At 39.6% G+C, this 8,116-nt stretch overlaps 1 protein-coding gene across 1 annotated transcript in view; it reads left to right on the top strand.

Moving 5' to 3' along the window:
* The first annotated feature begins 5,536 nt into the window (after positions 1-5,536).
* Positions 5,537-8,116, top strand: part of tmem198a (transmembrane protein 198a) — a 33,515-nt gene continuing 30,935 nt past the window's right edge. The window contains exon 1 of the mRNA XM_042494179.1: positions 5,537-5,572. The gene's annotated coding sequence lies outside the window, so the exon portion shown is untranslated. The remainder of the gene's footprint in view (positions 5,573-8,116) is intronic.

The raw sequence follows: 8,116 nt of genomic DNA, 5'->3' as shown, positions 1-8,116 counted from the left end.
TTTTTACAATTTCTGACAATGATAAATGGAGTGAATTTGGCGATTTTTAAAGAAGAAAAAACCTTTCAAACCTGCTTGTAGGTTTTGGAGTGCAGATATTTAAATTTATACAAAATACAACCCTTTAAAGTTGTATAACCTTCCCATGTGCCTAAAACATTACTTGACATGTCTCCTATGTTTTGCACCACCCCTAACATACTCGTAAATAACAAACAGTCCCTAAAAAACTCTCGTGTTATGATTGTCATTATTATTAAGATTAAATGTATATTTCTGCGTCTTGGTTTGGAAATATTATAGATCCAAATATCCCAAATCAACATTATGTGACAGTAGACAATAAAATTAACCATCAATTGTAAAACGTGCACATGATGCATACTCATATTGTCAAGCACTAGCTGTGATACCCTGATAGTGTGTCTTTTGATGCACGGAACCATATTTGCCTTGAGGAAACACGCTAGGCTGTATCTTGTTCAAAATGTGTGTTTTTGCCTTAAGGAGCTCTCCAGCAGGTGGCGCCATTCACCCATCTCATGTCGACAAAGAAACCACACAGAGCTCTGGCTTACGTTCTTTTATTTTCTTTAAAAGTAACATCTGGCTGTTTTTGCGAAAGTCTGACAAAAGATTGATGCTCTGCGTAGAGAAGAAGTCTGCCAACATCACACAGATCAGGTTGGTCTAAGGGATGTTTTAATTGAATCCATAATGACCTGGCCATAACTACAAGTTGGCTACATTTGTCAAATGCTTTGCTACTGGTGTGTAACAACACATAAAATATTCCTAAAATAAATGTGATATTTGATGACAGATATCAACAGTAGCTTTTTATTGACACAGGTGGTTGGTGCTGGCTGGGAGCTCTCCAAGGTCCTGAACTAACACACTGCCGGCACAGAGGGAAGAAACAAGGCAGCAGAACAACAACCCAAAAAGCTATCTAAAGACTTATGGCTTTGTTTTCTCCCAGCGATACACTGGATGTAATTATATCTCTGTTGCATAATCTAGAATGAGCGTGCTTACCAGAAATCCGACTTGCACGTGAGAAGTAAAATGGTTAGTTTATGGAGGGTGATTACAACAGTATGTCATGATCTGCCAAAACAAGAACCAAGAAACTCGTTGTCAAACGCTGTTTTGTACATACCACTTTAAAAATGCACTTGTTCGCATCTGCTTTGATGCATCTGTTTTGATGCAAACAAGGGGCTTGCATCCTTACGGTCCACCCCCCGCTCTCTTTCCTCTTCTTCTCTCCCCCCACTTTTCTCCCTCATCCCCTTTCCTTCCCTTCCCCTCGTCTCTTCCTCTCCGTCTCTTTATCCCCGACAATAACAACATTTGGCCACGAGTCACCAAGCCCCATTCGTTCCCATGTATCCACATGAATAGCTCCTCCGCACCCCCCTCTCGTGTTGCGGGAATGGTTTAACCCGTTACCCACAGTGAGCGAGACAGCGAGCACAAAGGAAGCGCATATACTGGTCGTTTAGGAGGGATATAATAGGAAAGCATGATGTAAACACGGAATAAAAACCGCAAGGCAGCGTTTCCATTTCCCGTCGCACCGGGTCCATTATCTACGTTCAATATTACATGAGGTACCGGGGCTTACAACGGCGCGTCTGTCTGGACACCGACAGGCAGTAAGTGAGAAATTGAAGCCAAGAGGAGTTGAGCATTGTTTCATCTTCGCTTCAGGCTTTGCTGGAGTTGCTCGCTGTTTTCTTCTGTTTTTTTGGGGGGGGGAGTAAGCCCGGTTCATTCAGATAATCATGTTGGGTTTTTCAAGCTGACCAAGCAGACAAGAAGAGATTTTCTTCTCTTTTTTTTTGGAAAAAAAAAACTGTTTTTCTCTTTAGGACTCGGGGACGACAAAGGAAACGTGCTAATATGTTGCATTTTTTGAGGTGAGTGAGTTTTCTTTGTTTTGTTATGCTAGTATAGCACGCAGGTTTTTATTGGACTGTCGCGTGCCACTAATAACAGACCAAAGTGTAACATTTTGTCCTGTTATCTCCACCCAACAGCCCACACGAAACACATTTCCTCATGTTAAAACCCAAGAGCTAATTATGTTTCCCACAGCTCCGTGCCCACCACTGTGATTGCCTTTGAAAATTAGACACATGGAGAACCATCTCCTCTCCGCTATTGTTTTCCCTCTATTGTTTTCAAACCGTTGCTTAACGAAGCGTTTGGTGCTCAAAAGCAAGGCACGAGCACTTCCAGACCTCTCAACGCTCGCCTATCAGTGACAGCCAGATGAATCCTTCATGATGTGTGGGAATTAATAATTGAAACGACTAAACTCTGAATTTGATACCAGTGTGCATAATTGGGTTGGACAGCGTGTAAACAGTGGCAGCCAAATTGATTTGCACTCGCAGAAAGTCACGTGCATCCACATCCCAACACCTATCTATCTATCTATCTATCTATCTATCTATCAATCTATCTATCTGTCTGTCTATCTCATCTTTTAAATCTAGGAGGAGTTTATCCAAAAACAAAACATTGACAGGGAAAATAAGGAAACATTGTCTTTCTTACTGGATTCCTCTCTCCACCTCCTCTTCTTCGGGGTACAGTAATAGCACATGAAAGATCTTCATAATTAGTAGTTTGCTGTAGCAAAGAAGAAGTAATTATAGGCAGCGAGCCCGCTGAGCTCAACTAAGTGTGCAAGCATTTTTCTTTTTATTTCCTTTGTCAAACATGCAAATGTTGTCTTTGTACCACATGCTAGTTCTGCTCTGAAAATGGCACAGCTTGAACTTGTGTGTTCTCTCCCCCCACATCAACATAGCTTTGTCATAAATGGATCAGAACTAACATGCGGTGTAGTTGTTTAGGGTAGTCTATATTTTTGGTGTGGATAATGCGTGTTGATGTGTTTCACTGGGCATGTGTGCACAGCTGTCCATGAGGTGCAAGAAGAAGAGATACTAATCAACAAAAGAAAGACTTGTTATATGCTGTACATATCTGCTTTGATATTGTGGGAAGGGATGAGAAATAGAACAATGAATGAAATACAAAAGTGGGAAATGCAAAGAGCATAGAAATAAAGAGTTTGATTATACTCTTCTTTGGCTGTTATGAACACCAGATCTCCTTTAGAATTATAGATTATTAGGGAACATTTTGAAACTCTCTCAGTATAAAAATATTAAGTCACAGTCTATTAAAAAAGGTAAAATGGCATCCCTGAGCTGAAGATCTCTTGAGACATAATATGGATTTGATGGTTGTGCAGTGTTTGAATAGAGGATGCAGGGGGAAAGACGCCATGGGAAGAAGCATGAATAAGATGGAGTGTATTATAGTGTTAAGAAACCGCTGTGCAGCCTGTTACTGACTGTGTGCTTTTATTTGATGGGGTGATACATCGGAGAGTGCATTGGTGTCAACCCACAGAGTTTCTTACTTTGTAGTGCTATTACATCTTTTGATAAGGCTTTCTTCCAGTTTGTGGTTCATTTCCTAGGCTGAACTTTGAAACTGTGGTCTTGGTTTTGTGAAATGAATAGCATATAGAACATGTTCAGTAAATAACAAAGCTCTTTATCATAATTTTTTACACCAAGCTTTCTACTGCTGTGCTGCTTCATTGGAGTAGTTAAGTGTCAGCAAACAGGGCACTGTTACAGGCAGTATTGAGCAAAATAAAAGTGTTTAACATTTCCTTTTATTTCCGATGATGAAGCAGGCAATTTTCCAGTCAGAAAGCCCAGTCTTCTATTATGAATACTGTCATTACTCTGGATGACAGGTGTTATTCTCTCACACTGATCCCTCGATGTTTGACTAATGACAGCTCTTGATATCACATTTTGATCTCGGTGTCATGTAATGACTGACTGGGTCCATGCTTTAGATAAGAAAATGAGGTGCTAATGAGGACAGTGAGGGGACTGAAATGTGACAACATACTGAGATTCAGTCCCTGACATTTAAAAAGCCAATTAAAGGTATTTTTAATGAGACACCCCCATATGGTATGTTGCTGTTAGTTATGTAACCATATCTGAGAGCCAAGCAGTCTGCAGACTAAGGGCTTCAGCCAAAGCGACAGGCTCAGAGTTGATGAGAAGTCTGACAAGAGGTCAGAAATTCTGTCTCTTTTAAGGCATCTTTTTTTTTTACCTTTCTCCACAGATAACAAAAGTGTGACAAATCTTTTGTGGGTTAGAGTTCCTAAGGAACAGCCATTAGAACAGTATTTTCTATTTTCTTTTTTAAAGAAATTAATTGAAAATATTATTTTACTGTATTTAACCCATTGCAAATTGGCTTGATTTCTTCTTCAGCATCATAAGAAATTACCACAAATAAGCAAGAAAATAGTGGGAAAAAAAGGAATCTAGCATAAAAACTGGAATAAAAAACAAAGAAACAAACAAACAATTTTTTAGTGTGTTTTCTTGTCACATTTCCTCAGTGTATTGCAATTTGTGGGGTATTTCTTCTCAAGCTGCTCATTGCCCATTGTTTCCCAAGTGTTTGAAAGAACCAATTTGATCAATTTTCAAATGTTTAAATACTTGTGAAAGGTACCTGAATGCAAAACAAGAAAACTGATGTCGATCCAGGTTTCAAAGGGTTAAAGGAGGTGGAGAGGAAAGCTTTCAGCCTCACAAATATTATTTCAAGTAACTGTAGAACATGACCTCGCCATCTAATCAGTATTGATAGACTGAAGGTAGAGACGCTTTAATAGATCACAGTGAATAGGTGCAGATGGATACCAGGGAGACTATCATTCATACATCCATCCAATCCATGGATTGCCTGCATGTGTTGCTACGCACTCTGCAGTGCTTTGATGACAGGTTATGTAAGTACAGTGAACATAAGCCAAAAAGACTCAGAATCAAGACTCGAGCACAAAACGTCTACAGGGGCTTCTCTGTCTGACAGAGCTAGTCTGCAACAGGCCTCAGTGTTTTTGTTAGATATTAAGACAGAGACAGAGGTGAGGTTAAAGTGGGTGGGACAAAGAAAGAGTGAGGAACCACTGTGAGTGCAAATGGGAGTTATTAGAGCAATGGATATAAGAGTGAAGTGAAAAGAGAGAAAGTAGGATTGGTAGAAGGGTCGGGTTATGATTTATGGAAAATGCAGACTGAGATTAATACAAAAAAAACAAAAAACAAACAAACAAACAAACAACCAAAAACAAAAGAACAACCATACAATGAGGGAAACAGAATTCAGAATGGGCAGTGTGGAGAAAGAGATGGGGGTAAAAGGAGGGAGAGAGGAGTTAAAAGAGAAAGCATGAGGGGGAAAGAAAGGATAAAGTCGATCCTAATCCCATTAATACACACCACTGCTGTCCTTCCCACCGGCGTTTTCACACACATCACACGCACACGCTGGTTCAGGTCAGATGTATCGCTGTTGAGTGTTATGCAGCTCTCCAGTATGCTGTCTGGGCATTCATTTAAGGCTTTCAATACACTAAATGTACAGCGGTCAGAGCACGGTCAGAGCAATGAGGACAGCGTCAGGTTGGGAGCCACTCGTTTCAACCAGATCTGACTCACAGCATGTAAGAGCCCTCTGGTGATGTGGCAAGTATGTGTGTATGTGCCTGGCTGTCATGTTGGTTTGTAGCTAAAAGAGTCTCTGCGTACCGTTTCAGTAGAAGACACATCTGCTGCTTCTGCCGGCATTTATGAAGTAGACTCAAACAATATCTGAAAACTGTGGGCTTGTGTGCAGATGCAGAACTTTGAGCTGTGCGTAGAGTATGTATGGGTTGAATGCAAAGCCTCAGGAATAATACTTTTTGAAATACTGAAAGAAAATTGATATTTGCCTAAAGTCTGGTCAAGCAATCAGTGAGGTCAGTGACATTCTTCATTTCTAATGCACACTAATACTGTGTGTATCACGGGCAAATATCAACATGTAAATAGAGAAAACTTAGAGCTACAATTGAATGTTATAATTCAGGATGGGTCTACAGAGAGACAGAGCTGCGAGCGGCAACAGCTAACAGAAACAGTGAAAGATAGAGGAAAAGGATGCATACAGAGAAACTGTGTGTTCCTGTGTGTGCCACAGCCTCTTGTCCTGTTTTCACACCATCACAGACAAAATGTACTGTGTGTTTGAAAGTAGTGGCAAGCAGAGTGTGTATTTTCAAGTCCTGCACTTGAGTACAAATCTTAGGCAATGTACTTCACTTGAATGCTGCAATATTTTACCTTACACTTCCACTCCCCTTCATTTTAGAGGCAAATGTTGCACTTTTTGCTCCAATAGACGCTTTAATTGGAGCGCTGTCCTATTTTGACTGCTTTAAAAACCTACAATAAGCATGTAATGTAGAATTGAGATTTACACAATACATGAAACCACCCGACAGTAGTTTTTAAAATGAGCTCCACCTTGTCCTTGATACATTATTAAAGGTTTAATGAGTAGGATTTATGGGCATCTAGCGGTGAGGTTGCAACATTGCAACCAACTAAAACACACTTCTGTGTGCCAAAGATGAAGATGCTAAATTGTAAATGGCCCTTTCTAGAGCTAGTGTTTCATTCATCAGTTCTTTCTACTATAAAAACAACACGGTGGACTCTGTTGAGGTGGGCCTGTTCTGTAACAAAATCCAAAAGATTCTTAGTTTCAGATTCTAAACTAATATATTGTATATAATATAATGATAACACGGTTATGAATATTATATTCCATTCCTGCCAATATATATCCCCCTAAATCCTGCAACACTAGACCTTTGAAATGCTGTTTACACATAAATGCATTATTAATATTAAAAATTATAAAAGAAGCAGCCATTGCTAGTACTAGTGATTTATTTTATTTTATCTTATTTTATTTTATTTTTAATGTTTCACAATTTTACATTTTGGATATTTTTCATTGACTGTAAAAATAATGGACTAACATGATATCTCCCATGGTTTTGTGGACTCCGGTTTTAAAGCCTTGACGTTGACATTTCAGCCATCGCCACTTGGATGAGAGGTTGGAGCGAGGGGTGGATTTGACTGAAAAGCTGAAGATACTATCGTGCACAGTCTGCCACTCAAAGCAGCCACACTCTTAATTATATGTCATTTTAAGCCTTCGTAAAATGTAAACTGTGGAGTTCTGTAAAAACTTACTCTCATACATTTGTCATGAATGTTGAAATTACCTATAGAGACTAAAACTGCTTTTTGTACAGGGCTGTAAGCATATTTATTTCTGCTGTTAAGTTGGGCATTTTAACATGGGGATCTCTGGGGATTGACTGGCTTTTGGACAGCCTCAGAGGATGTTGCTTGGTATTCGTACACTGTACATAGTGGAATGGATACTTTTACGTAAGTAAAAGATCTGAGTACTTCTTTCATCTCAGGTGTTTGCACTTTTACTCCCACATTGTTGGTCAGCAGCTGTATATTCCACAGTGTATTTGCATACAAGGCAGTCATACCATCACAAGAAAAAAGTTAGAAGATTTTTTTAACTTAAACTGCTTACTGAAAGCAGAAACTCAAACAGCATAGAGGTAATTATGCAGGAAATGGTTTTGAAAGAAATGGCATATCTGTTTACGCTGTAAGAAACATTACGTATTCATCTGTGTGTCTGATAAATTTAACTCAGTCACCAGGATGAAAAATAGTGTATACACATAAAAACCTGTTAAAAAAAAAAAAAAAGACATTGCTCTGAAAGTTGTTCATTTCCTGCATTTTGAGTGTTCATTTTGATGTGCAGTCAAATGGTTCCTAACAGCCACCATCAGCTCTTGGGGGACGTTTGGATAGAGACAAATGAATCCATGTGGGATTGAAGACAAATTTAACGCTGTGGCTTAAAGTAGGTCTAGTGTTCAGCAGGGGGGGGAAAAAAAGCGAGAAAGAGTAAAGTGGTTGAAAGCAGCAGTGAGATAAATGATGCTGGAAAGAGAGACGGTGAAAGACAGAGAATGAGCTGTAATCTGATGAAAGCCTCTTTACTCCCCTGTCACCTCACCTTCAGGCCACAAGCAATGACCAAGGCTTAGAGGGGGATCAATGCTGAGGCCACCAACATGCGGGCGAACACACACACACTCATACACTCTTAGGTCACT

Source organism: Plectropomus leopardus, chromosome 10 (genome assembly GCF_008729295.1).
Source record: "Plectropomus leopardus isolate mb chromosome 10, YSFRI_Pleo_2.0, whole genome shotgun sequence".
Taxonomy (NCBI): Eukaryota; Metazoa; Chordata; class Actinopteri; order Perciformes; family Serranidae; genus Plectropomus; species Plectropomus leopardus.
This window is presented reverse-complemented; position numbering and strand designations above follow the sequence as displayed.